General features: G+C 43.4%; 1 non-coding gene and 1 pseudogene across 1 annotated transcript; both read left to right on the top strand.

Annotated features, from left to right (window-relative positions):
* The first annotated feature begins 3,344 nt into the window (after positions 1-3,344).
* On the top strand, positions 3,345-3,494 carry LOC147746966 (U12 minor spliceosomal RNA). The gene has a single exon (XR_015300396.1). It is a non-coding gene; the product is annotated as a U12 minor spliceosomal RNA (small nuclear RNA).
* An 11,565-nt stretch (positions 3,495-15,059) lies between these two features.
* On the top strand, positions 15,060-15,196 carry LOC147746967 (U12 minor spliceosomal RNA; annotated as a pseudogene).
* Positions 15,197-15,645: the final 449 nt, after the last annotated feature.

Consider the following 15,645-nt stretch of genomic DNA (forward strand, 5'->3'; position numbering starts at 1 on the left):
ATAAAATCAGTGGTATCTCTTATGTAGGACTTTAGTTTAACCACCGTGTCAAACAGAAAATGGTCGAGGAATTTAGAGAGATTTTCGGTCAGGCTCCCCAGAGAAGACACTATGGGTCTGCCCGGTGGTTCTCTCTCATTTTTGTGAATCTTAGGGAGGTGGTAAAAAGTGGGTAGGGTGGGCTCAGGAGTGTTTAAAAACAGATATTCATCCCCATCAAGCATCTGTTTATCGTGCCACAATTTAATCAAAGCATGAAATTTCCGAATACTGTCTTGGTAAATCGATGGTGTGCATATTTCATAACAATCAGAGTTTTTTAATTGTTTATATGCTTCCTCTTCATAATACTTTCGTGTCATGAGGACTATATTTCCTCCCTTGTCTGAAGGTTTATATAAAATGTCTTTATCCTCTTTCAGACTCTTCAGTGCTTTTTTTTTATCCTTATTTAGGTTTTCATTGTTATAGTTCTTGGTCACATTTGATGTCATCCTTAGTTTCATAAGGTCCTTCGTGACCGCCTCTGTAAAGGTGTCGATGGCATCATGTGGCATTATAGGATAAAACTGGGAGGGGGACTTAAGTCCACTAGTGGGTGCATCTTGGTCTATACCCACATTTCTTATCCTCTGACTCAAAGTTTGTTCAGTTTCAGGTACGGTAGGGTCCTCATCTTTTCGTAGATTCTCCAGAATTTCCAGGGTCGTTAGTTCATTGATGGACAACAGATCCATGTCTTGTTTTTGTGTTTTTAGAAGTTTGGCTTCTTTCGTTGTTGGTCTCAGTTTAAAGAATTTATGGAGTTTCAGTCCACGAGTGAATTTAAACAGATCTATCTTTGTTTGTGTGAACTCAAAACTCGTTTGTGGGCAGAAGGTTAACCCTAACTTCAGTACCACTGAAGTCAGCTACCTTGACCTGAAAGTATCTATAGAGGATGGGATAATAAATACCTCCTTATACAGAAAACCCACTGCTGGGAACAGTGTTCTGCACGCGGACAGTGGTCATCCTCAAAAACTAAAAGATAGCATCCCCTATGGGGAGTTTTTGAGGTTAAAAAGGAACTGTTCGAGTGAGGACAGCTATAATACAGCTCTCAAAGGAAGCATAGATCGCTTTCAGGCAAGAGGGTATAGGACCACATTGTTAGAGAGCACACGCAGAAAAGTTCAAGATCTAAAAAGAGAGGATTTGCTAAAAACAAAAGAAAAGATTACCAAAGATACAGGGAGATTTAGGATGATCACCACTTTCTCCAAGGAGTCCAATACGATAAGGAACATTCTGAGGAAAAACTGGCACATACTGAAAACAGATGCCGTTATTGCCTCAGACATTCCTGTCCATCCCCTCATAACCTTTAGAAAAGCCCGTTCCCTGAAAGATAACTTGGTTTCCAGTCATCTAGAGAAGTCCCCAACCAAAACCCAAACCACCCTCAGGGAAATGAAAGGATTCTTTCCTTGCGGGAAGTGCAAAGCCTGCGTAGCAAGTAAAAGAGTAAGATCATACAAGGTAGAGGGCATGAGGCAAAACAAACAGATTAACAAATTCATGACCTGCCAAACTAGCTATGCAGTATATTGCCTTGTGTGCCCCTGCGGACTGAAGTACGTGGGGAGCACCATCAATATGGTTAAATTGCGGATATTGGAACACATGCGGGCCATAAAAAACAAAGACTTCAGCTATCCTGTAGCACGACACTTCTCCATTAAACATAACAGCAACAGGGACCTGTTGCAGTATTATTGTTTGGATTATTTACCAGCAAACATCAGAGGGGGAGATCGTCTACTTAAACTTAGGAGGCTGGAGTCACGTTATATTATAGATCTGGGAACCAAGATTCCAAAAGGGTTGAACAGTGGGGAGGAATTGGCCATCCATTTGAATAAATGAAATACTATGACATCTGAAAATGACCTGTGAGGCACTGTCTGCAAATGTTTCGCTTCTAACATGTCGCTTTAGCCGATACACGGCATAATTGTATGTGGGTAAAACAGGACCTAAGCAGTCTTTTTAGAAGGCTGCATTGCCGATCCACGGCTTAATTATGTTAAATGAATATCATTTTTATTGATGAAATTTGTTAAATGTTGAAATGCATGACAAATGAAATTTCTAACCGATAACCTTAGTGGGTTCTGTTATGAAATGGAACAATTGTTGACCGGTATTTACCGTGTTAAAATGGCGCCCATACTATCACAATGACGCCAAGTCCGTCCTCTATTACCCCGAGACACGTGACATGTGATGTTTTAATAAAATATGGCCGCCAGTATTTTTGTTTAGAACTTACGACACTGACGAAGGATGTAAATCCGAAACGCGTTTGTCCTGAATAAATTGCTGTTGAGCTACAGAATCCTCGCGAGTGCTTTTCTTTCCTGAAGGATAAGAGGGAAGTTTGGAGCTGGTATTTATATCGCGGTACGCCACCGCGTTTATTGCACCCGACCAGGAAGTGCCCCGCCTATGGCGTGTGGAGGAGCGAGATATATATAAATATATATAGATAGATATATATATAGATATATATGATGTGATCAAGTCCGGGTTTCCCGCACGGAACGCGCCATGCTGCTACCCATCTTGGAATAAAGGCACTTTAATCCCTTGTTGTGGTCTGTACCTGCTTTGGCTTTTGCCTCCGTGCTTGCGTGCTTCAGGATTGTGGAATTGATATATGTATATATATGCATATGCATACATATATGAACCTATATAAACATCTGCATATCTATATAAATACATGCATACATATGCATACATATGCATGTTATGTAAATGAAATTTTGAAAAACAGTAATAAAAGTAAAGCTAAGAAACCACCTAATTACAAACAGAATTGCTTTAACTTGAACGAGGGCGAGACTTATTGCATTTTCAGTGCTTGTTTTAAATGAGCAGCTGGTAAAATCTGTAACGCTTGATGCGTGGTACTTGGCAGGGCTGCTTTCTCTGCATGCTGGTAATCCGATTAATTGCAGGGGTGCTGGGCGCAGTGAATGTGCAGGGTGCGTGTTCACTTTACAGGGAATATAGGTCAAGAAGCTTCCGCCACCTCTACGGGTGTTCATTGTTACTGCAGAGGGCGGCCTGCATTTCCCATGAGACAGCACGACTTCCAAAATTTACATAATTTTGAGAAAAAGCCATGTTACTAATTTTGAATGATTTGTGGTTAAACAGTCCCCTTTTATTACACAATTTAAATGCAATCAACTAAACAGGATTTATTTTTAAAAACATAAAATGGTGATATTTTCTCGCTCTCACTTACTTAAGGTTTTATTTCTGTGTGGTTTCTTCTCTGCCCGTTACTCTGAATGCCTTAAACTAATGAGTAAGGAAAATAACGATCTTGGGTGACGCCAGGATCCTCACTCGTAATGTGAGCGGAATTTTTGAACGGGTACAGGTCGTCCCGTGGGTGACCCGCCTACTTAGCAGGATGCCCTGGTGCAGCGATCTGCCCGGCCCCATACTGGTTAAATAAAAGATAATTGAAATAAAGAATTGAACATTCGTTGCATATCTTGTGCAAACTTTAAGTTTAATTTGAATGTAGCTCATTGTTATACGTCATTAGGCAAAATGAGATCTTAAAGTTTAGTAAAACGCTTCCTAGTTCTGTATTTCCGGTCTGTTATTTTATAGACAAACGGTAATGTTTTTAGGTATGGCTTGATGGAGCAACTGCATGTTAGATCTATTGTGACTTTTTTATGTAAATAAAATATACATATAATGGACGCTGGCTTCGCCCAGAGGACTATTAATACCATCTCGTGTTATTGGCCTGTTTATTATTCCGTCCCCTATAGAGTGCTTGCATTGCAATGCATCAGGGACAATTTTACATCTTAAAAGTACTCTGAACTATATCTCATTGATGCTTTGTAAACAGACAGCAACTGTCTTCATTTTATGGTTTCAGTTTAAAAATAAAAAGTTTTACCAAGTACTTAGGGGCATATTTACAAGCCAAGTATGCCACATTTGCGCCGCCGTAGCGTCACTTTTGTGACGCATCGGCGGCGCAAAACCAACGCCATGCTGTGGGGTATTTACAACGTGACGCATCTGGGAGATGCGTCACATCACGTTGTAAAGCTCTGCGCCACATGAGGGCGTTCCGGCGCAGTGGGGGCGGGGGGGTTCCGGTGCAGGAACTCCGCCTAAAAGTGGCTGAGTGAAATTTCACTCAGTCACTTTTAAGGCCATGCTAGTCAAAACCCTGCGCCTGCTTGAAACAGGCGTACGGATTGACGCAGCATGTTAGGCATGGGGCACCCCGAGCCTTGCTGGAGCTGCGTCGCGCTTGAAACGCGACTCCAGCAATGCGTCACCTTTACGGCAGCAGATGCGTCACGCATCTGTCTATTCTTGCCCCATGGTGCCCCGAATTGTAAATGCCTTCAACTAAATGCCAGCAAGTCCGAGATTCTACTATATGGGAAGGACCAGGAGCTCTGGTCTGAGCAGTGGTGGCCTGAACATCTGAAATCTGCCCCGTTACCGAAGGAGTCGGTAAAGAACTTGGGTGCCTGGTTTGATTCTGTGAGGATTGAGGCCTCTGCTTGGTCTCTTTCCGCCTAGAGCATGCCAAACCATCATGCAAGCCACCATTCTTGCGAGGCTTGACTATGGCAATGCCTTATATCTAGGTGCTAATAAGGCAAGTATCAAACGCCTGCAGAGGGTCCAAAACGCGGCAGCGCGCATTGAAGTGGCACTCCCAAGACCTCAATCAGTTGCACGAGTGCTTTTGAAATTGCACTGGCTGCCAATTGAAGCCCGTATTCAGTTTAAGGTGCTGTGCATTGCGCACAAAATCCTGAGTCATCAAGCCCCCATTGGGCTATCAGGCCTGTTGAAGCCCTATTTGCCCAGGTGCGCTCTGCGTTCCGCACACCATGGTTTGTCTGTGTCCCTCGAGTGAGGAAAGCAAGGGCTGGTGGTCGCTCGTTTGACTTCTTGGTAGCCAAACTTTGGAATTCCCTCCCAGCTTGCATTCGAGCCACCCCCAATCTTCTGGCATTTCAGAAATCGCTAAAAACATGGTTGTACCCCACTCTTTAATATTTGGTGCTTGTAAGTCTCCCTGTCTCTCTCCGCCAGTTTCAGGTTGCGCTGGGACGCCTTGTCGCTGAGGCAGCCATGCGCATTACAAATCCTGTATAAATACATAAATAAATAAATATGATCATTCATAATATGTATAATTGCAGAGTGGTTTCTAGGACCCTTTCCCCAGCGTCGATTCAATTTCTCTTTAGCATTCATTAGTTCAAAGTGGTCTGCCACAGGTATATGTACTAAAATGATCTAAGGTAAATGGACTGATAAAGCAAATACCTCAGGCTTTTTCAAGATGAGAAAGTGATTCATTTTTTGGGTGACAAACCTAGGTGTGTGAGAGATAGGGAAGACAAAAAGGTGTCAATTTGTGGACATAGTGCGTGCACAGGTGGATAAAAGGCAGACTACATAAGGAGGGTGAGTAGGTGTGATGGATAAGTGACTAAACAGAGGAAAAGGTGGATGAGTGACTCATCAGTCCGTGTACTCTGTGCAATTCAACCATGAATTTATTAATTCATCCATCCATTCACTTACTCTTTCCCACATTCACCAGAGGCGTAACGAAACTTGGAGGGGCCCCCCTGCAAAGTACATGGAGGGTTCCCCCCATTCTCCACGTCAGTCAAGAGCTCTCAGGCCAGCGACCTGCCATACTGCAGGGGCTCACCCCAGCCGTAAAAAAGGTTTCTGGTTCCCCTATTGGTCACATCCGCCCATTCATTGGGCGATTTACATATATCAGTACATACTCTTTCTGCGCCCTCCAGCAAAGTTACATAACACTGCCTCCAGCCGGCCCACCAAACACATCCTCCTACTTGATGACCTACCTTCAAGCAAAGCCCGCTCAGTTAACCACCTCCAGACACAGACCACTGCCTTCGTGCCTGCTACTAACGCATCCATTAACTCTACTCTCACCCCTACATACCCTGCAGTTATGCTTTTCCCCGCCTTTAAAACCACCCATCGTAAGTCACTGCGAACCCATGACCGCCTCCCACTGCTTCCCTGTCCACCACCGGCAGAAAGGCTGATGGCCGCTCCCCATCTAACCACTGCCTACCAGTAAAGACAGAACCTTTCAGCTGCTGCCCTTCCCAATGCCGCTGTAGTAGTTTAAAACATGTTAAACAACCTCTTCAACTTACCACCCCAAAACAGTTCTTCCTGCTAGCCTCTACGGCATCGAAGCTGTTCCTGCTACTTTTCATCCTCTGCCAACAGGTAACTCATTCTAGGATTGGAATTACTGCTTAGAAGAGTGGAAGTTAATACTGAGATGTAGGATGATTTATTACATGTCTGCCAGACACGTGTTCTTCCCTGCATGCGCACACAACGCAGCAATACAATTTAGCTTAACAAATTGTTCAGAAAAGTACTGGAAGGTAAAGTAACAGCCCATATTATTTTTACAAAGAAAAATAGACAAATGTCCACTTTATACCCCATGAAAAAAAAACTTGCCATGCACAGCTTGTCCAAATCCATGCCACCTAATTCAGCCCTGCCAAGTACCACGCATCTGGCATTACACTAACTCACTGAAATGCAAAATCACGCATAACAGGCATCACGCCTCCTTGGGTACCAGTGCTGCTAATCAATGCTAGCATAGTATTATTTCCATGTGCCGATGTCTGTTTTCTAGTGCTTCCTGTAGGAAACTGGCTCTATATATACTACACCAAAATGAGGTATAGTGTGTATAGAGTCCAGGTGACCCCAGAGGTAGGCAGAGGTTAAAGTTAGATAGAACCTTACTCTCTATTTGTGGCAGAGTGGTCGAGCAGTAATGCAGTATCAGAGGACAGTGTTAAGCATTTGAAGTACACACTCAGTCAGCAAATGAATTCACACACTCATGAACTAAAATCTAGGCCAATTGTTTTTGTATAAAAATATATACTGTTGTTTTATTTTTAGAACCAAGCAACCCTGGCACAGGTAAGTATTAAATGCTTTACAGTAATAAGTTGCTGATTGTAGAACAGTTTGAAAATGCAATAGGAATTGTACGTTGTTTGATTTACAGGGGATGCAGTAGGTTGCAATACTTAGCAAATACAGTAGATTGAAATGAATATGCTTTTTCAGTAAATAACAGGTAAGTTACTGTTTACGTTACTTTCTAACTCGACTGTGAGAGTTATGGTTCTGGGGTTAGACTCAGGGGTCCCCCAGGGTCAGTGATGCACTCTTGCTACACCCTTAGCAGCACTAGGGCAGCTGGGTGCAGAGTGTTGAGGCCCAATGTTATCCATAGGGGGATAGGGGGCCTCCGGTTGGTGCTGTTGGCAAACAGGCCACTGGGTTGTGGGAATAAAGCTCCTCGGGTTTAGGTGAGAGAAAATGGGGGGAAAAAATTAGCACAAAAGGTTCACCCTCAGTGGCACTGAGTCGGCCGGGTGCAGAGTGCTGTCGGGCGCACTCTTGTTTTCAATGGAGAACCTCCGTTTGCAAAAGCACTGCAGGCAGGTAGACGAAGGACTTTTGGTTGCGACCACCACTTTGAGAGGTAAGCTGGCAAGTTAAGGGTTGGTTAGGCGCCTTCGGTTTGGGCACACAAAGCTGTGGGGCGTCGGGTGCAAGGGTGCCTTTTGGGGTCAGATCTTCTTACAAGCTCCTGGTTGCGGTTAGGGGGGCTTTCTGGATTTAGGCAGCAGGCATTGGCTGGAGGCTTGAGGCAGGTCAGGGGTCACCGGAATCTAGTTAAGGATCGCCAGGGTGACCTCCTCGTGGTGTTTTTCCACTCGAGCTCGGGCCGCGTTCGGCACATGCAGAGTGGGCTGGATTCGTGGTCTTCGGCTGCTGCCAGAGGTTGCAGATGAACAAATCCGGTGTTCACAGGAGAAGCAGTCATTGGGAGTGAAGGAAGGCAGGTCCTCTGGGGGGTTTTGAGGTTGCTGGCTGTAGAACACACTGGGATTTCGCTGGGGAAAGTTCGGGGGGAGATAGTCCTGCAGGGATGGTGCCAAGTCAGTGGGCGTCTTCCTCTTGTTAGCTGACCGCACAGTTGTTCAGTCCTTCTTCTTTTCTTCTTGTAGTTTCTGTATCCGAGGAATCTTAGGGCTCAACAGCGGGTGTGAGAACTATGGGGGAATTTACACCCTGTATTGGGGGCATAACAACATGTACAGATTGAGCGGGGTCATTAGAGTTAGCGTGGTTACTATATAAGAGCTCATTACTAGGATCATGGGGTATTTCGTCCCTCTTATCGTCAAGTCTCAGTGGGCCCGATTCACAGAACCAACTTAAGACAAAATCCTAAACTTACTACTTTTGGTATTCACAGAAGTTAGATTTTGTCTTAAGTTTATCCTAAGACAGACTTAAGACAGACTTAAGAAAGAATCCTAACTTAAGTCTGTCTTAAGTCTGTCTTAAGACAAAATCCTAACTTCTGTGAATACCAAAAGTAATAAATTTAGGATTTTGTCTTAAGTTAGTTCTGTGAATAAGCCCCTGTGTATCTCCAATTTTGTGCCGTCCCATGGATTTTACACAGGGCACAGGGTAAAGTCAGTCATTGTCCTCCAGACCGCTCAAAACCTCGAAACGATTGTATGTAGATAAATGATATCTGGGCTGCCTATTTTCCAGATAGCTTTCTGGTGCGCATTTAGGGCCTAGGTTCATTACCTGCTCTAAGGGGCAGTAAAAATATCCTAAGGATAGTATGTTTATGTCATGAGATGTAACCGGCCCGTTCAGACCCCTCTCAATAATAGTGCATACCAGTTGCGGAGCCCTAAATGTTATAACGACACAGTATCCTCTTGACAATTTAGGGAAGGAGCCAACCCATCCGATCCTACGAACCATTTTAAATTCCGAGAGGAGGTGAGGTGATCTTCAGACCAGTCCTGATAGTGAGAAAATGGAGTACCTTGTTCATTAGGGTTGACCAATGTTCAAATACATTAGAGGCCAAGGGAGGGACATTGGCCAAAACAACCGTATACGTGGTGGCTTCTGGGGGTAAATTTAAATTTTGGGAGGAATTATAAGAGTTCTCACAATGACCCCGCTGATTTATGCCATTAGTAGCTGCTTCGTCGCTTCCCCCTTCCTTCCCCCCTGCAGTTACTCCGCTTTCAATACAGGCAGATTTATTTGAGCTTGAAGTAGTATTCACAACCTTACTCTTCTCTTACTCAGGAAATACGGGATTGGAAGATATGCCCGCAATGTGCGCTTTCACTTTACAGGATAGCGTGCATGCTGTTGGATTAGTAGCAGCTGACTGTGCCAGTTGATGAGTGCCTTGCACCAACTCCTCAATTTTTATTAGTCGTGTTTCTAAATTAGATTTTTTTTAATGAATGGGCTCCAAGACAGTTAACATCAAGGACTCTAGTTTACCCCAGAATGTATCATCCTGCAATAAGTGTTCAGGATGAACTATTTCACTCTGCTTAGGGGACCTTCCTGAATGCTCCATGGATTCACATGGACCTTCTGCCAGTTTCCTTATCTTCCCCTTTGAGCATGTAACAATCTTACTCTGCTTAGGGGTGGTTTTTCGTTTTTCTTTTACAATTTTAGATAAAGTTTCAGTATTTAGTATATGCTTGCGTTTGCATTTTGCCTTTTGTCCTCTAGTTGTAACAGTTGGCCCAGTAGGGCTATGTTCAGGAGATGTTAGGGAGACAATGTTCACGGCTGGGTCTGTTAAGGAATGTACTTTAGTATGATTAATTGATGGAGGAGTCATGTTGTTAGATACTATGGGGCAGATTTATGAAGGCCTTGCGCCGCCGGTGCGTCATTTTTAACATGGGAAAAAGTGACGCACTGGCGGCGCAAGTCCTTCATAAATCTGCCCCTATATTTGGTACCGTTAGTGTGGGGGACAGAGAGAGTCTACTCTTTGGTAGTGGCGGTTCTAGGGTCAGTCTTCGCTCCCTAAGTTGAATTTCGTGAACGAGGACGGATTCTGCCCTCAACAAAAAAGCATCTAGCGTCCCCACCATAGTCCTTCCTTTGTCTTTGCTCATAATGAGAATCAGAAGTCCCGTAATAAAACTTGGAAATTAGATAAATAAATGGCCTAGCACTACCTCCAACTGCCTCTAACAGGCACCCTAGCCCCGTGATAGGAAACCCCTGAAAATTACTCTCACAATAGGCCACGTGAAATACTGAAAAATATAAGGGCATATTACCAACAACTAGCGATAATTATCGCTATGTAGTTTAGCGGCGATATTTTTATCGCCGAGCTGCGGCGATTTTTATCGCTTAGGAGCCTTGCTATTATCAAGGTTTATCTCCTAAGTGATAAAAATCGGCCGAAATGCATGAATATCGCTGTAAAGTCAGTGATATTCATGTATTACCGAGCAAATGCTCTTAGCCATGTTATCCACCTACCATTGGATAACATGGCTAAGAACTGCTAGGTGGCAGGTGTTAGCTTTTGGAGATATTCACGCTTAGCGCGAATATCTCCAAAAGTTGCTAATAGGAGATAGCGATGTTACCGACTGTTTCCAGTCGCTAACATCTTGGCACGCCCACTTTGCATGTCAATAGTGATAAATATCACTGACATGCAAAGCGGGGCCCAAGATGGTCGCTATCTCCTACTAGCTGTCGCTAACTGGTGTTAGCGACAGCTAGGTAATAGGCAGATAATTTTATCTCTGCTTTCTTGGCTTTTAAAGCCAAAAAAGCGGAGATAAACCCCCTTGATAATATGCCCCATAGACCCTTATCATCCCCTGTAATAGCAGCAGAGTGGCAGTGTCTGATTATCACAGGTAGCGCTGTACTTGTTACTATATAGAGCAAAATAACAAGCAACAAATTAAGTTGGGCACAAACAAAGAATAACAACAATAAAAATGATAGCTAAATAAATAGGTTAAAATACAGCAACACTAACCAAATCATTAAGAGCACAGATCTCCCAGTGTAAGGGGGATGGCCCAGCTCAGCCTATTCCGGCCACTGACAGGCGCGGACGGGCCTGCCCTTGGCCCGGCAGCGCCCGGGCACGCCCGCGTGCGTCCCGCGCTGCGGGAGGCGCACAACTGATTTAAGTGCCTCCGGCGCTTTGAAGTGACGCAGGCGGTGTGCGCCACATAAGGGTGCTGGGAGTTGAAGTCCCTGTGGCCCGCAACACCCACAAGGCAGCCTCCACTTGCGGTGAAAGGAACTGGCAGGAGGACTGCTTTGGTGGGCTGGAGACAGGTGAGTCGGCTCCCCCACAGTATCAAGAGAGAGCCAACAGTAAATTTAGACGATCCCACGCTGCGGGAGGCGCACAGCTGATTTAAGCGTCTCCAGGGGATTTGAAGGGACGCAGGCGGTGTACGCCACATAAGGGTGCCGGGAGTTGAAGTCCCTGTGGCCCGCAACACCCAAAAGGCAGCCTCCACTTGCGGTGAAAGGAACTGGCAGGAGGACTGCTTTGGTGGGCAGGAGACAGGTGAGTCGGCTCCCCCGCAGTATCAAGAGACAACCAACAGTAAATTTAGACAATCTCTCTACTACTCTCTACTACACACTACTACACACTCTACTACACACTCACTACTACACACGCACTACTACACACTCACTACTCTGTACTACTCACTCTACTACACACTCTATACTACACACTCCCTACTACCCACCCCCTACTACACTACTACTCTGTACTAACTCTCTACTACACACTCTCTACTACACACTCTCTACAACACAGTCTACTACACACTCTCTACTACATACTCTCTACTACTCGCTCTCGACTACTAACTCTCTACTCTCTACTACTCACTCTTACTCTCTATTCCCTACCTCTTTCTCTACTACTTTCTACCTCTCTACCTCTACCTGTCTACCTCTGCCTCTCTACCTCTCTCTACCTCTCTCTATCTCTCTACACGCACACATATGCATATATATATATATATCCGTTCCAACTCCTACTCTCGGCAAAAGTGCAGAGTCCTCGACGTAGGTACAGACCACAAACACTGCGATAAGTTTTAGTTCAAGGGTGGTTTATTGCTCTTCTGTCCCCAGCATGACGCGTTTCGGCTGCAACACGGCAGCCTTGATCACATGACTAGAAAGAACCAATAAGTGTGCTTATATACTGTGAATGCTCCCAATTAGACTTAAATGCAACATAAACATGGAAAAAATACTATGTACACGGAGCAGTTATTTACAATCCCATCGACAATGTACAATGGTCCAAGTGCAAAAGGCAAGTTCATTACATGATCAAAATATCTATCAGTGTAAACACATCATAAGGCAAATTAATATATTTACAAACTATTTACAAATAAATATATCATTTTGTACTGATGCCTATGGAGATAAAGTGCATTGCCAATCATGTTCATGATTTACTCCAATTCATGTACTTGAGTATTACAAAGTTGCAAAAAGTCTCACATATAGGGAACGTGCAATATATGCTATTATAAAGTGCATTTTTAGTGATAATGTGCAAAATTGTGCTTGTTAAAATCGAGTGCTATACTCTAATGTTTCTATGGGAGTGCATTGGTGGTGGCACGCTAATTTAATCTCTATTAATGAAGAGTTGCATGCCACCCACTAACAGAAGTAAATGTGTGTAATAGTTACATTGACGTCGAAAAACCATTTATAGACAACGTGTACAGTAAGGCTCAACGGAAACATCATGGCATAGTGCACTAATATCTGACCAGAAAAGCTACACCATGGGGTACACCCAGGGTCCCAACAGGTATCTTAAGTTAGCATTATGGCATAGTTCCCTTTTCATATGTTCAACCGGCAACTTAATCCCAACGGATACTCGTGTGTAATTGCAGAAACAGGGTGGCTAATAAACCTTACTATACTGTTACCTCTAGAGGAAACAATAAAGATCCTCCCCTGTATTCAAACCGTTTGGGATTCTGGTATCGAGTAATATGATGTATTTACTCTCAAGTTGCCTTAACGCTTTCTCCCTGTTTCCCCCTCTGATATTTTTCGGCACCGCATCAATGATAAAATATCTCAATTCATTTAAGTTCTTATTGTGGACCAATTCAAAATGCCGGGCTACCGGATAGTTGCCATCTGAATTGACCACAGCTCGTAGGTGTTGTAGAATGCGGTTAAAAGCCTGCAGTTTGGTGCTCCCAACGTACCTGAGTCCACAGGTACACTGGAGCACATATACTGCAAAGTCCGTGCGGCAGGTGAAATGATCCCTGATCTTGATGGGAGTGGGATCAAAAGCAGAGCAATACTCACTGGTGTTTACACCAAATTTGCAGGCCCTGCAAGATATACATTTAAAAAAACCGCATTTGTTGGAGATACGATAAGGTTTAATTACTACCTCCGGACTGGATTTAACCAACATATCCCTCATGGAGGGAGCTCTTCTAAACACCACCCCTGGTTCAGCTGGTATGAGGGGGGCCAGAGTGATATCAGTCTTCAAAAGGGGCCAATGCTTCTTCAGTATTCCTCTCACTTTTTTGTGATCATCATTGAAGGTGGTTATGAGGCTGATGGTGTTAGTCTGGGTCTCAACCTCACTCTCAACTGGACTAGGGGTAACCACCCCAGTAATAGATGCTAGATAGTTATCCCTGTCCAGATGGTTGGCTCTATCTTTCGCATCTAATAAGAGAGCCACATCATATCCTCGGGCACAGAATCTTTCCAGTGCCTCACTCTGGCAACTTTCCAAATCTGATGGGGTGCTGCAGATTCTCCTCATCCTAAGAAACTCCCCATAAGGGATGCTTCTGATCAAATGGTTAGGGTGGGAGCTACTCGCGTGCAGTATGGCGTTGCCCGCTGTAGCTTTTCTATGCAAGCGAGTGTTTATTCTCCCATTCTCGAAATAAATTTCTACATCAAGAAACTGGATGACTCGTGTACTAATCTGTGAGGTGAAACCTAGATTAAGGTTGTTTACATTAATCAGATTGACGAATTCATTAGCTGACTCCAACGACCCTCTCCAAATTACACAAATGTCGTCAATGAAACGCCAAAAATGTACCAAGCAATTCGGGAAATGATCGGCAAGTACTTTTGTGTATATATATATATAATGTGATCAAGTCCGGGCTTCCCGGACGAAACGCGTCATGCTGCTACCCATCTTGGAATAAAGGCACTTTAATTCGCACCATCCCTTGTTGTGGTCTGTACCTGCTTTGGCTTTTTCCTCCGTGCTTGTGTGCTTCAGGACTGTGGAATTGATATTTGTATATATATGCAAATGCATTTATTATATATATATATATATATATATATATATATATATATATATATATATATATATATATATATATATATATAAACATATATATATATATAAACATATATAAACATCTGCATATCTATATAAATACATGCATACAAATACATATATGCATACATTGCATACATATGCATGTAATGTACATGAAATTTTGAAAAACAGTAATAAAAGCAAAGCTAAGAAACCACCTAATTAGAAACAGAATTGCTTTAACTTAAACGAGGGCGAGACCTATTGCATTTTCAGTGCTTGTTTTAAATGAGCAGCTGGTAAAATCTGTAACGCTTGATGCGTGGTACTTGGGAGAGCTGCTTTCTCTTCATGCTGGTAATCCGATTATCTGCAGGGGTGCTGGGCGCCGTGAACGTGCAGGGTGCGTGACCACTTTACAGGGAATATAGGCTAAAAAGCTTCCGCCAACTCTACGGGCGTTCATTGTTACTGCAGAGGGCGGCCAGCATTTCCCATGAGACTGCGCGACTTCCAACATTTACATAATTTTGAGAAAAAGCCAGGTTACTAATTTTGAATGATTTGTGGTTAAACAGTGCCCTTTTATTACATAATTTAAATGCAATAAACTAAACAGAATTTATTTTTAAAAACATTAAATGGCGATATCAACTCGCTCTCACTTACTTAAGGTTTTATTTCTCTTTGGTTTCTTCTCTGCCCGTTGATCTGAATGCCTTAAACTAATGAGTAAGGAAAATAACGATCTTGGGTGACGCCAGGACAGTAAGGGTTGGAGCCCAAGTCTGGCATGTGACACGTGTCACTCTGTCATGTGGCATATGCCACATCTGATGTGACATATGCCATAGATTTTCTACTTGGTCTTTCATTATTATCAGTTGAGCATTTCCAAAGGACCATTTTTCACTCTGCTAAAATAAATAAATTGTTTAAAAAAATAAAAATAATATTAAAAAATAATTTTCCGAGGTGGGGTTTGAACCCTGGTCAAAACTCACTCAAAGCCCCTGCACATACACAGTGAGCCACCTACTCTGCTGAAAGTTCCCTAGCCAAAGGCATTTATGTCATAAAATAAGGATGTCAGTCCTTCCTCTCTTTCTATTGTCTTTGGACTGTAGATACCAGAAATCTTCTCTCGATTTACATTCTTTAAATACAAATAGCCCTTCCTTTCATACAGTCTGCCACTAGCCCCATGCATTTCCAATTCTTACACAATCATCCCCAAATTCTCATTCCACTAAATAAGTGATTTCTTTCATAGCAAACCTGTCCCCCCTATCCACGTGCCA

The sequence above is a fragment of the Lissotriton vulgaris genome, chromosome 1_1, assembly GCF_964263255.1.
Source record: "Lissotriton vulgaris chromosome 1_1, aLisVul1.2, whole genome shotgun sequence".
In the NCBI taxonomy this organism is placed as follows: Eukaryota; Metazoa; Chordata; class Amphibia; order Caudata; family Salamandridae; genus Lissotriton; species Lissotriton vulgaris.